Here is a 14,219-nt window from a genome sequence, read left to right as displayed (position 1 = left end):
TGGATATGAGTCAGCAGTGTGCCCTTGTTGCCAAGAAGGCTAATGGCATATTGGGCTGCATTAGTGGGAGCATTGCCAGCAGATTGAGGGAAGTGATTATTCCCCTCTATTTGGCACTGGTGAGGCCACATCTGGAGTATTGCGTCCAGTTTTGGGGCCCCCACTCCAGAAAGGATGTGGACAAATTGGAGAGAGTCCAGTGGAGGGCAACGAAAATGATTGGGGTCTAGGGCACATGACTTACGAGGAGAGGCTGAGGGAACTGGGATTGTTTAATCGGCAGAAGAGAAGAGTGAGGGGGGATTTGATAGCAGCCTTCAACTACCTGAAGGGGGGTTCCAAAGAGGATGGAGCTCGGCTGTTCTCAGTGGTGGCAGATAACAGAACAAGGAGCAATGGTCTCAAGTTGCAGTGCGGGAGGTCTAGGTTGGATATTAGGAAACACTATTTCACTAGGAGGGTGGTGAAGCACTGGAATGGGTTACCTAGGGAGGTGGTGGAATCTCCATCCTTAGAGGTTTTTAAGGCCCGGCTTGACAAAGCCTTGGCTGGGATGATTTAGTTGGTTTTGGTCCTGCTTTGAGCAGGGGGGGTGGACTATATGACCTCCTGAGGTCTCTTCCAACCTTAATCTTCTATGATTCTATGATCAGTCCCCTTTGGGCACAGGGTGAACGTACAGTCTGAGTCATTAGAAAGCAGCATGGAAGCCATTGCTGAGTGCACCCGTGTTCTTGAGATTCCATAACTATGAGGTGAGGGTAAAGTACTGCCCTGCAAAGCCCCAGATACATGGAGCAGGCTTGCCTTTCAGAGCACAACACAGATGGCTCCGTGGACAGGGGATGTAGCACACTGATGGACTCTAATACTGTCACATTTTGGAGTCAAGGCTCCAAGCAATCCAACAAAGCACTGAACAGGATGGATGCTACAGGTAGGAAGTCATCATATTGCAGGGCTGGGCAGACTGCAAGGACCAAGTGTTACAGGAGGTTACCCCTCCTACCAGGGAAGGGATGAGCTGTGTGTGGAAGATGGGATTTTGTTTAGAGGATTTGGAAGTAATCCCAGCAGATTTAAGAGTTGACAGCATGTGATGGCTCCACGCTTCACACCTGGGGATAGAGGCAGAGTGGAAATGAAGTTCATTGCAGACAGGGTGGCCCAGATCCTCAGCTGGGGCAACTTGCCACAGCTTCACTGGAGGCAAGGCACACAAGCTGAGGATCTGGTCCAGCCTATCTAATTCCCTCCAAACAAGAAGCAAAGGATGCACAGAGCATCACTTTGTGATGCAAACCCTCCCAATTGATCCTAGACCATTTTTTGTCCCCCAGCTCCCCCTCGTTCCATTGACAAAGATGTGTTTGCCCAAGATATTTACCGAGCAATTTGCCTTCAGTTATAGAGGATGGGAGAGCTGGAAAGATTTCCTTCTGGCTTTCTCGTAACTGATTCCAACTTGTCCCAATTACAAACTTGGAAGCATCTCATTAGTGGGAAGTGAGGTCTCCGGGAAATTGAGATTGTGGAAAGATTTCTCCCCAGCAGCACAGAGATCAGAGTTGGCCAGAGAGCAAGTGGGTTAGGTGCTTATCATCTGAGCGTGTTCGCTGCCTATTTGACACTTTCCCAAATTTCTCCCCTGGGGGCACCCAGACAGCGTTGTGCAATCCTGGTAGCTTCAAAATTTCAACACACAATCCCTCGGTCACTTCCTGGGCATGTCCCTCGTCACCATGCTCCTCTCTGCACTGTCTGTTTGCTCAGAGATGAGGCGGGGATGGTTTTCATTTCCTTGGCTGAAACTCTTCCCCCACACTCCTGCCCCCGCCCCACAAATGGTTTTGATTTTAACCAAAAGGAGGTTGAGATGGGAGGGTTGGAGATTTAAGAGCAGCTTTCTGGGTGAGTTAGAGGGGAAGCATTTAGAACCACAGCTACTCCCTTACAAACACAAATGCCTGAAGTGAGGGCAGCGACGATTATATTAATGATAGCAAGTAGGCAGAGTGTGGAGCGGAAACCTGGCTGTAACAGGGTGGCCTTGCCCATCAAGGACAGGAGGCCTGGGGCCAGTCAGCCCTGTTCAGCTAGCCCTGCATTGCTACACCTGCCCCTGAGAGGAGGAAAGCCCAGCAGCTGAGCCCTGAAATGGCGGAGAGCAGACAACTGTTCCTACCTGGGGGCAGGAAGATGGCTGAGGTCCAGGAGCTGTCTGAGGATTGTGGCTAGTTAGCGCCCTGTGTCAGAGGATGGGCCAGAGCCCAGGTACCTGTTGGTGGGTGTTGAGACAGGCTGTTGCAGCTGGGGCCTGCTGTAAGGAAAGGGGGCTGGATTCCGAATGCAGCTGGGCCGAAGATTCCTTTGTTTTGTGCTTCTCTTGCACTTCATCTAAATGACTCCGTGACCCTGGAAGGGGCTGAACTCTCTGAAGTGTCTTGGCCAGAGGGTGGGGTCCTCCCTGTGGCTGGAGTAGGCTGAAGAGCATGGTGGGGAAGCTGAGGTAGAGCAGCTGCAATGCCACAATATGCTACAAGGGGGCACTTTGGGCTAGTGAGTCCTGTACAATGGCCTGGTGGTTATATCACTGGCCCGGCACTCAGGAGAGCTCGGTTCAATTCTCAGCTCTGCCTGTGTGAGCTGGGGCAAGTCATCTAGTCCCTGTGCCTCAGGTCACGGTTCAAATGGGGGATAACAATGAGATGGCGAGCTCTTCGGGGCTGGGACTGTCCCTTGCTAAGTTTGTGCAGCACCTAGCGCAACAGGGCCCCAGTCTCACTTAGGGCTCTTAGGGTATGTCTTCACTACCAACCTTAGAGCGCTTCCGCAGCAGCACTTTAATGTGGCTGTGTAGTCGTGTCACCAGCGCTGTAAAAAACCCACCCGCACGAGGGGAATAGCTCCCAGCGCTGGGAGCGTGGCTACACTGTCTACACTGCCACTTTACAGCGCTGAAACTTGCATCGCTCAGGAGTGTGTTTTTTCACACCCCTGAGTGAGAAAGTTTCAGCGCTGTAAAGTGGCAGTGTAGACAAGGCCTTAGATCCTACTGTCATGTCACTCTGACCATTAGCAATAGGCCCTACTGCAGAATTCAGATCTGGATTTCAAGTTCAGGGCTATTCGGAGCCAGGGCTTTACCTCAGCCCAGGATGGAGTTAGGGACCATTTGCAAAGTTCAGTCTGGGCTACAGCTTTGGCAATTGGTGCCACTTTATGCAGGGCAATTGGACCTGAAGTTTTGGTGCAGCCAAATGATAATGATACTCTACTAATGAGAACTGATACTGTGGTGTAGGGACCAGCCACCATCACCACCCTTCTTCTCCCTGAGGAGGCAGGGATGGTGATAGTGGGCCATGGCTCCCTCTGCACCAGTTAACAGGGCTGAACTGACACCAGGCTGAGCGCGTGCGATGCCCTGTCAAAGGCTGGCTGAGCTGCTGCTTGGGCATGTGTGGCCTGGATCCCCAAGGAGAATCTTGGCTCATCCAGCCAGAATCCCTCCAGGGGCTCCCGCTGCAGCATGTGCTCTCCTCAGCACGGACCATGGCTCGAAGCCACCAGCTGGCCTGCTGGGCATCATGCACACGCTGCCTGGGGGCAGGATCTGGCCCATGTGGTTGTATGATGGGGCATATACCTTACAGTGGCCAAGGGTTAGCAAGAGTCTTAGGGCCTAATTAGCCTTCCAGGTTACACCTGGGGGTGGGTCAGACCCAATTCAGTATCAAGCCCAGCTGAGGGGGGCCCTACATAGAGGCAGAAGGACGCGTGTGAGTCAGGGGCCTGTCAGAGAGCCTGGGAGTGGCTTGGGGGAAGTTCCTCAGTAGTGGGCTGGGGAGGAAGCTGCCTGAGGAGACAACCCCAGAGCGGGAGCAGTGCAGGCTGCAGCCCTGTGAAAACCTGATAAACAGGGAAGGGCAGGCGAGGGATTGTAGGGAGCAACCCATAGCTGCCTGCACACAGTCCCTGGGCTGGAACCCAGAGCAGAGGGGGGTGGCTTCCCCTCCAACTCCCAGCATGAGGGAGGTAAAAGCTTCAAGACGAAAAGAGGCAAGGCCTGATTCCTAGCTGGAGGCTGAAGGCCTGGCGTCAAGGCCACCAGACTCTTTCCTTTCTGTCCAGACTCTTCTGTTGTCCTGGAAAGGAACATGGAAGGTGACTGGAAGGCGGGGCCATGAAAGCTGCAGAACCGGAGCAGTACGTGATAAGGGTGCTGCAGTAGGGCACCTGCAATGCTGCATCCTGACTTGAGGGGGCACTCCAGAAGTGAGAGCTCACCTATTGCAGGTGGCAAAGCTCAGTAGAAGTTATTAGCAGAGAATGAGGAGAACGATGGGATGTAGGCGGAGAGAAATGTGTTTTCCGCTGACCTTTGAAAGCAGGTGGGTGCATGAGGTGGAGAGAGACATGGAAGTGAACCTGTGTGGCTGTATTTGGGTTTCCAGTGCTGCAGGGGAACATCTTAAAACAAGAGCCCATCCCCCCCTCAAAAAAAAAAGTTCTCATGAATCTACCATGGAACTTGTTTGAGCAACTTCTAAGTCAGCTGCTCTAGTGTAGCTGGTCTCTGGAGTGGGTTGGGTGGGGGTGGAATATTCCTAATATTTCTGTTGATATTAGGTTTTGTGAAACACACATACACACACACACATTGGGCCATAACTGCTTGGTGTCTCTCTAAATCAGCAGTTGAGAATAAGGAGAGGGGGCTTGAATCTGAGTAGGCTGGTTCTTCCCCACATTTTCCAAGAGCAAACAGAGACTCAGGACGCTTCAGGGCCATTGGCAGGGGAGATGTGTTATTGCTCTGCCTTACGTAACTCACATAGTCTCATCTTCTCTCTTTCACCTGCTGCCTGTGCCATCTGGTCCCTGGGCTGGGAGGCCAGGTTTTCCCTCATTGGCTGCCTTCTCTGCTCAGGTTCCTCCTGATTCTTCCCTACACATTGGATGCCAGGGGAGGAGTCAGCTAAACCTACAATACATGCACAGTTGCCAGTACAGCCCGTTGCATTGGCCGATCTGGTGGCCTCTGCAGTAAAAGGGGTGAGCTGCTATAGCTTGAGCTCGAGAACTGGGGCTGCGATAGACTCCTACTCTTTGCAGATTGGGCATGGAGGGGTACATGTAGCACATGCTCACCAGTGGATTACACCAGCGTGGCAGCTCTTGGCAGGCTTGATGTGGCAGAGATTATTCTGGGTGTTGGCAGTTCCAGCCAATGTCTCGAGCCAATCCGCAATCTGCAAATATAAAGTGGATGTCTGTGGATTTGCAGGGCTTTACCAATGTCCCAGGCCTGGTGGCCTCTGAAGATTCTGTCCTCCGACCATCAGGCGCTGCTGTGCCAAATGGGTGGAGGTCTAGCCCCCTGCTATTTGCTTCTGCTGCTGTCGCTGAGTGCAGGGTGAATGCAGAGAGCCATGGCCTCCTTCCCATGTGACATGGGGAATTGCACCTCCCCTCACTTAAAAGTGCAGTTGTCGGTGTGAGTGAGACAGTGGCATACCTCTCCCACCCTGCTTAGGATCTGGGGCAGGATTCAGAGATTCCAAGGCCAGAAGGGCCCCTAGTGACCTCTAGCCTGATCTGCACAGCACAGGCCAGAGAACTCCCCCAAAATAATTCCTACAGCAGATCTGTTAGGAAAACATTTAGTCTTGATTGAAAAAAGGCCAGTGATGGAGACTTGAGCATGACTCTTGGTAGATTGGCCCAGTGGTTAGTTACCCCCACCATTAAACATTTGCATCTTTATTTCCAGTCTGAATTTGTCTAGTTTCAGCTTCCAGCCATTGGATCATGTTACATTTTCTGTGCTAGATTGAAGAGCTCATTATTAAATATTTGTTCGCCATGTAGATACTTAAAGACTATGATCAAATCACCCCTTTACCTTTGCTTTCTTAAGCTAAATAGATAGACTGAAAGAGCTCAATCACTAGAAGGCAAGTTTTCTAATCTTTTAATCATTCTTATGGCTCTTCTATGATCCCACTCCAGTTTATCAACCTCCTTCTGGAACTGTGGGCCCCAGAACTAGACACAGTATTCCAACAGTGGTCGCACCAGTGCCAGACAAAGAGGTAAGATAGCCTCTCTGCTCCTACTTGAAATTCCTGTTTATGCAGCCCAGGATCACATTAGCCCTTTTGGCCACAGCATCACACTGGGAGCTCATGTTCCGCTGACTATGAAGTGAGCTGTAGCTCATGAAAGCTTATGCTCAAATACATTGGTTAGTCTCTAAGGTGCCACTAGTACTCCTTTTCTTTTTGACTATCCACCATGACCCCCAAATCTTTTTCAGAGTCACTGCTTCCTAGGATAGAGTTCCCCATTGGGAAGTTTGGCCTACGTGCTGTGTTCCTAGATGTATACCTTTACATTTAGTCATATTCAAACTCAAGTTGTTTGCCTGTGCCAAGTTTACCAAGCAATTCAGATCGCTCTGTATCAGTGACCTATCCTCGTCATTATTTACCACTCCCCCAATTTGTGTCATCTGCAAACTTCATCAGGGATTTTGTTTTCTTCCAACTCATTGATAAAAATGTTAAATAGTGTAGGGCCATGAACTGATTCCTGTGGAAGCTCACCCGCTCTCTGATGCTTCCCCATTTGCAGTTACATTTTGATCCATCAGTGATGGGGAGACAGAAGTTGTTTTTTTTGGGGGGGGGGTCACAACCTGGCAGAACAAAGGGGAGGAATAAACCACTTGAAGGGGAGAGTGAGAAACGGGGACTTCAGGGGTCGGAAGGGAGACAGGAGTCCCAAGGGAGGGAAGCCCCATGCCCCCTCACCCCCTGGGAGAGGCACTGTGCAGATGTACTTTCATTTGCCAGAGTGGGGGAATGGGGTCTCCCCCGTCCCCTGAAGATGCTGGAGGAGGGAAGCGATGCTGCTGTCCTGAGGCATGAGAGAAACTGGGTCTGTTAGCCACTTGCTGACAGGGGTAGCAGGCCAGTGGGCCTCCCCACAGAGAAGACCTGAAGGAAGGCTGGGGCCTGTTGGGTGAGGGGCAGTGTGAAGGTCTAACGCCTAGCAGGTCTTCTGGGAGGCTTTCGTTGGTTCAGATCAGCGTCCCAGCCGCCACGGAGCTGCTCTCAACAGGAGCATTTGAGCATTTTTGTGTTGGTCACCGGGAGAGTTAATGCCAGAATCTCAGAACTGATCCCCCCACATGAGAAGTCAATTAGCTCCCTGTCAGATCTCACCAGCAGCCCTCTGGCAGCCACCCCTCCCCCGGCCACCTGCTTACGTGGAGCGCTGTCACTGGGAATTACTACAATGCCTGGCAACTGGAGCACTGGGCGCTGGAGAGGCCTCTGCCCTATCTCACCAGGAAGATCCCTACCTAAGAGGGCAAGAGGAGCTGTGCCAACCCCTCCTGGTCATGCAGCTCTCCCCTGCTCAGTGGGTGTGGGACACTTGTCTCTGTGTGCATGCTGTGGGCTCTGTACTGAGCCCTGCGCATGTTGCTCTGAAAACAAGGAAATTAATCCAAATCTGTCCCAGGGCAAGGCCCTGTGCTCCTCACCATGGTACCTATGGCTAAATTGCAGCACAAGCCACCGCATTCCCTTGATGCCCCCACCTGACAGTAGGCTCAGATAATGCCTGGGGTTCAGGAGGGAGCCAAGCATCTGTAGAGGGGATACTGTGGGAACAGAGGACTGGAGGAGGTTACCATGGCAACCCAAATCTGAGACCTGAAGGTGATGCAAAATAGAGAGCCAACCCCAGCTCTCCATGGGCTCCCTGCCAGGAAATTGGCTCCTGCTGACTCTGACTCACTGTGGACAAGAACAGGGGGTCCCAGACATTTTACTAGGTTGTCCTACTACCTGCATTTTATCTCTTTGGGGGACCCACCTTGACCCCGCTTTCCCCAGCCCCCATGCTCTCGCTCTCCTGGCCCTGCCCATTCCTGCAGCCCAGCCAGCCCTCTCTTCTCGGGGCTGGGCTGCATTGCTACCAGCAGCTGACTGTCTGCTCTCTGGCTACAGCTGCTTCCTCTGTGCTGCTGCTACCAGGGCCGCTCCCAGGGGAAGTGAGAGTGGGATCAGGGCAGTGGCAGCAGCAGCCTGTCCCTGCCCCATGCATGCTCTGAGGTGGTTCCTTTGCACTGCTGCTGCTGATGGGGAAGTAAAAGTGCGGGGGAGGGGCGCCAGGTGACCCACCTAGACCCTTCCTGTGACCCACTGTTTGGAAAACAGTGCCCTAGCACAGTGTCTCATTCTTTCCTTGTGCTCCCCTGTTGGTCTGTCTCCGCCTGTGGTCACTTGTTTTAAACTTACATTGGAAGCTCTTCGGGACCAGGACTGCCTTTTTCTTCTGTATTTGTACAGCCCCTTGCACAATGGAGTTCTGCTTCGTGAGTGGGTCTCCTACTGCATTTCAAATTGCTACTAATTAATTGCAGAGCTAGCTACTGTTCCGATGTCTGACAGTTGCAAACCCTGTACTAGAGTCAAACAGGGGCCTAGAGAATACGGAAGCAAAGCACAGGAGCAAATTTTTACGTTGTTTCAAAGGTACCTGTAGCTCTTTAAACTTGGTGGCAAAGTATATACATGGCTCTGCCTCAAGTGCCCTGGCAAAGTACCACAGCATGCTGTGACATTGGGGAGAAGACATCTCCTCTCCAGCCTTGTGCACTGTCAGAATCCACTGCAGTGGGGGGTGGGGAAGAGTTTGCCTGTCATACTCAGTGATGCATTATCACCATGTGTTATCACTCTGGCACTACGGAAATAATAAATAATTATAATAATTTAAATCCAGATTGTACCATTGCTTGGGATAGCCTGTGGCTGGCGGCAGGAAAGCTGGGCAAATGGCCCCTCCTGGAGTTATTTCAGTAGTGTCTAAAGGCCTCAACCAAGATCAGAGCCCCCTTGTGCAATCACTGTAGGGGGAGAGAGTCCCTGCCCCAAGGAGTTTACACCTATATAGACAAGAGTGCGGAAGCAGTGGCAGGGACTTGCCCAAGGCCAGTGGCAGAGTGGAGACTAGAACCCAGCTCTCAGCAGTCCCATGCCAGTGCTTTAACTAGTGAACTCTTCTGCCTCCAAGACTGTCCCCTTCTAGGATTGTCCTCCCTTCAGAAACACAAAGCTCTATCAGATGGTGGCCACCTGAACTATTATGACCATTGAGAAGGCTAATTGGCCCAAATGTGCCCCTCTTTCCTCTGGCCTGGTCCCCAATGGTCTGTTTATCCACCTGTTGCATCTTCTCCTACGTGTGGACAGTGCTGTCTAGGGCCTGGTTGTCTGCTCTGCTCATACAGCGGGGCTCTCTTGACACCCCTGTGACACAAAGAATAGCTATGAGGGCCTATGGAGATCTCAGAGGCCCAGGATGACTGCTCAGAGGCCCTGTCTCCTGCCCTGACTGCCCCCACCCCAGAGATGCTGTGTTTCAGGCACTTTTTGCCATCTGTGGGGCTCCAGAACATGGAGGAGTCTTTTCAGGAGAGGTAATAGAAGCTCCACAACCGATGATTCCACGCTGGGGGTTGATGGAGGGATGATGTGTGTCCAGCCCACTCTGGTTATGGCTTTTCCCCATACACAAAGCTCCTGACACATACCGGGTCCCTCACAGGGGATGGGGTAGGTGGCCTGAGCTGCAGAATCTGCTGACTCTGGTGTCCCTACAGCAGGGTTAAGACATGTGCATTGACCTAGGAGTCTGATCCCCCTTTATTGAGCTTGTAAGCTCCTACTTAGACTGTGAACGCCTCGTGGCAGGCTCTGCATCTTGCAGGGGGCTGAGCGCTTCATACAGAGCTACTGTGTATGCTGGGAGGCTGACTGGCCCCTCCCCATAGCACAGAGCTCAGGACCAGCTCCCACTGGGGTGGGCAGTGTGACCAGAATTCCTGTGCCATGGCCTTACAGGTGCGAATATAGGGCCATGCCCCGCAGTAAAACACAAGGCCACAGCCTCTGTTTGCCCAGAGCTGGGAGAACCCACCAGTGGGGGAGACAATAAACAGCAAGATGATTTAAAGGTGTCTGGGGGGCAGACGGAGCAGCCACATGCTCTCCCCACCCCTGGCACCCCACTCTGGGGTCAGCTCCACCCGCTTTGTTCCCCTTCCTCCACAGCCTCATTTATTATACCAGGGCATTCATCAGCCTTGACAAATGCCCCGCAATAAAGGCGGCTGTGATCGATAATCGAAGACAATGGGGTGGGAGGGGCCGGGGGGGTCGCTCATGAATAGGCATGACTCTGTGAGGACATCAGCTTCCTCGCTTTGCAAAAGAGGCCGATTGTGTGGCAGGCGTTTAAAATTCAGGCTTGGTCGGCCTGTCTTCCATCCGCCCCTCAAACCTATGAGGTGGTTTATTTATTTAATTACCCGCCCCGAGTGACAGACCTGGTTCTTTTCACTCCTTGTCTCCCCTCTTTCTTTCTTTTCTTTTTTTATCTTCCTTCCTTTTCCTTCTCCATTTTTTTTCTCTCCCTGCTTTTGTGAGTGGGGCCATGACGAATGGCGGAGAAAGGCGGGTGCTGTGAGAACCTGGCGCTGCCATTGAGCTAGGGGTGCTGAGCACTTTCTGCCTTGCTTGGGGGTTTTGTGTGTGAATTTCATCTGGAGGCTCAAGTGCGGGGGAGGGGGAGCAGTGGAGCTAGGCTATAGACATGGCTTTCTTTCTATGGCGATGGGGGGGGTGTTTGAGAAGGAAACCGGGGCCCCTGCGCACAGACAATGGGGAGTGTTGTAACCCTAGCATTCCCCAGAGCAGGGGGCATTGGCTGGTCAGGGGGAGCAGCTCATGCCAGGAAAGCTACGGCTCCCTTGCTGGGGTTCAGCAGAGCATTCCTCCTCCCACCGGTCTTTGAAAATCTCAATGCTTCTGCACTAGTCACTGCTGGACAAGACTGGGGGGCTGGGGAGAGGGGGCAAGGAATCAGATCCCACCAGCAGCAGCAAAACCCAGGCTGATTTGTAGCTGCATATGCAGCAGCATCTTGCCAAGGAGCCGAGAGCCCGCTTCAAGTCCTGGTCCTAATTGTGAAAGCCCTCCCCATTGGCTGGGGTCTAGCTCAGAGAATGCCTCTTTCTCTTCAACCCACCAGCGCAGCTGGGGCAGGTCCCAGGGTCAATCTCCTGGAAGCTGGGGCTGCTGGGTGTCGGGTCCTCAGCTGTGGAAGTCACCTCCACCACTGATCAGGAGCCACCTGGGTTCCGCAGAGGACTAAGGCTGCAGCCTCACCAGTTGCAGCTCACTGGGAGAGCAGCAAGTTCAGTGAGGTGGGGTTGGGTGTAAGTTACACTCAGCTGGCCAGATTTAATAGGGATGTGCCACTGGAGGAAGCGTCACACTGGTAAGTGAGTGTGAGTCTGAATATGCCTGAGGGAGTCCAAGTCTAGAGTAGGCCTCATTTTCTGCTGTGCTGTGACCCATTTACACTGATCAGTGGGTGACCAGACACCAGGTGGGACCAGCCCCTGGGGAATACCATTGGCATGGGGAGTAGCCACTGCACTGTGCCACTCAGCCCCTGGCCTGGGGAGAAGGCATGGCTAGAACACACTGCATTCTGACTGTTCTTGGCTCCCCACAGCCCCTTGAGGGTTATCATGGCTGATCTGTGTTTAAATTGGAGCAGTCCTGAGGCTGCTCTAATTTACACTGGGCCAGTGTTTAGGCCCTGCAAAAATGGCTTATAGCCTCCCTTGCCTCTTCCCCACATTCAGTGTGCCTACCACAAGGATGGAGGAACAGATAATCAAGGTCCAGGAAACTGTTTGTGTAACCTGTGTGCTGGAGGGAAAGAAGAAGGAGTAAGATACAGGCCTTAGACTTGATCTAGGCTTCTATCTGAATCTGGCCCATCGGAGGAACACTGAAGGAAGTGGCATAACCTGTGGTGGGATGGAGATGATGATATTTCTAATTTTTCTTTGGTGTTTATTTGGCCCCCATCACTGAAGTATCTGGGCACCTCCCAATCTCTAATGTATTTATCCTCACTGCACCCCTGGGAGTAGGGCAGGGCTAGTGTCCCCATTGTACAGGGGGGGAACTGAGACACAGAGAGACTAAATGACTCACCCAAGGTCACCCGGACAGTTGGTGGCAGAGCAGAAAATTGAATCCAAGCTAATCCAAGTCCCAGGCAAATGCCCTAATCACTGGTCCATTGTCCCTCTCTAACTGATAATGCCTAAATCCTGAGTAGGCATTGACTAAATACTCTCTCAACTGCATCGTGCTGCACACAGTTCTGGGCACCACAGTAGGAGAAGCAGTTCTGTGAAGGGAATTCAGTGAAGCCTGAGGGGCTGGGTTATAAGAAAAGAGGATGATAACGCTGTATGGCTTAACCACACAACAGTGCCATTATGGCAGGGTCTGGAGGCTCCACACTCCCAGGGAGGAGAGGAATTGTTCCCTGGGATGCTCACATTCTGCCCATGGTACAAACGATCCCCTGGATTCTCAAGTTTGTACTGACTTTGTCATTTGATATCCTCAGCTCTTGTGGAAGGAGTTGCTCGGCTATTAACCAGCTGCTACATTTCATTCCAGAGGTGGCTGCCTTTCAGCAGTGGATAAAGTGACCCTTTCATAGAGTCTTTAGGCCCAGATCCTCAAGGGTATTTAGATGCCTACCTGCTAATAGGAGTGAGGCACCTAAATACCTTTGAGGCTCTTGCCCTGTCCCCGTTAAGGCCCTGCTCCCTCCCCTACTAACGTGGGTGGGAGTGTTTCCATTGAGTGTAATGGGAAGCAGCTGGGTTCTGAGGGCCCCGTTCCGCAAACCCTTACGACTGCAGGTAGCGCTTACTACCCAGTGCCCCCCTGGCGGCAGAGGGTCTCCAGCCCTTCAGGGAACACTGTGGGAACACTGTGGAGGGTTTGCTGTGTTGGGCCTGTGGACCTGAATTTCACGTAGAATTCTTGATCCTCCAGGTCCCAGATAGGGCCAGGCTTTGTTGTAGGAGGAACTTAACAAAGCAAGGGCTTCTGGGTAAGGGGGTCATTCTTGTTCTCTGCTGGAGTGCATGGATTGTCTTGGCTCTCTGCTCACACTGGGGAGTGTAACATGGTTTGGGCTCTCCCAGAATAAAAGATACTGTAGAAATAGGGGAGCATGTTATTAAATAACCCTCCTGCGAGGGCCAGTGTGTGCACAGGTGTGTGCTGTGAGAGTACGCAAGGAGCCACCCCCTCCCAATGTGTGTGAATGCTGGGCACAATTGAACACAGAGCCTGTCCCCATTGCAGGGCTGAGCTGTGTGCCCTGCGCCCTTGTCCCCACTGCAGGGCTGAGCTGTGTGCCCTGTGCCCTTGTCCCCATTGCAGATTTGAGTTTTGTGCCCTGTGCCTTTGCCCTACTGCAGGGCTGAGCTGTGTGTCCCGTGGGTTGAGCTGCGTGCCCTGTGCAGGGTTGCGCCGCGTCTCTCCTCCCTTGCCCCTTGGGAAGGCTGGAGCTCTTGTTGGTGGGTTGTTGTGAGTAGGGGCTTGGCAGTTTTCAGGCACAGGAGGGCTCATGCCATATAATCCTGCACAATCGGCCCCCCCCCCCGCCGCCTTTGCCCACCGGTAAGGGAGACGGCTACTGTTTAATCCCATTTGACAGCTCTTTCATCATCTGCCTCCCTCCCTCCAACTTGGCTGTGGCTCATCCAAGGCTTCTTTGTAGCCATAATCAAAGCCTGGTGAGTGATGGGCGGTCGGGGGAGGGGGCGAAGAGATGGTGGAGGAGTGGAAGGAGAGTGGGTGGGGAGGGGGGTCCTGGCAGCCCATTCTTTGGGCCTGGAAGAAGGACTCGCTGCTGGGATGGCTTGCTCCCTGAGACCCCATCTGGGGGGATAGTCTCCCTTTGTTCCTGCCCCTCCCTATGCTCTGCAGGTGCGCATTGTGGGTGGCAGGGTCCACCAGGGGGGTAGGCTGCCGCCCAGACAGTGAGGAGCAGGAGAGATATTCCCACAGGCTGGCTGGGGGGGGGAGGGGACATGGCTTCCCCTGCTCTGATTACTTGTTGATGAGTTGGGATGCAGATGCTGTGCTCCGGCAGGACAGAGTGGGAACAGCAGGAGCCATTGTCTTCTGGGGGATGGGGGGGGATGGATGTGTCCTGTTTCCGGTGCCTTGCGGACACTCGCAGACTGGCAGATTCTCTCTTTTTCACTACAACCCCCTTTCCCTTTGCTCCAGGCCTATCTGACCTGGACA

The sequence above is a fragment of the Natator depressus genome, chromosome 10, assembly GCF_965152275.1.
Source record: "Natator depressus isolate rNatDep1 chromosome 10, rNatDep2.hap1, whole genome shotgun sequence".
In the NCBI taxonomy this organism is placed as follows: domain Eukaryota; kingdom Metazoa; phylum Chordata; order Testudines; family Cheloniidae; genus Natator; species Natator depressus.
Note: the sequence above shows the minus strand (reverse complement) of the source record.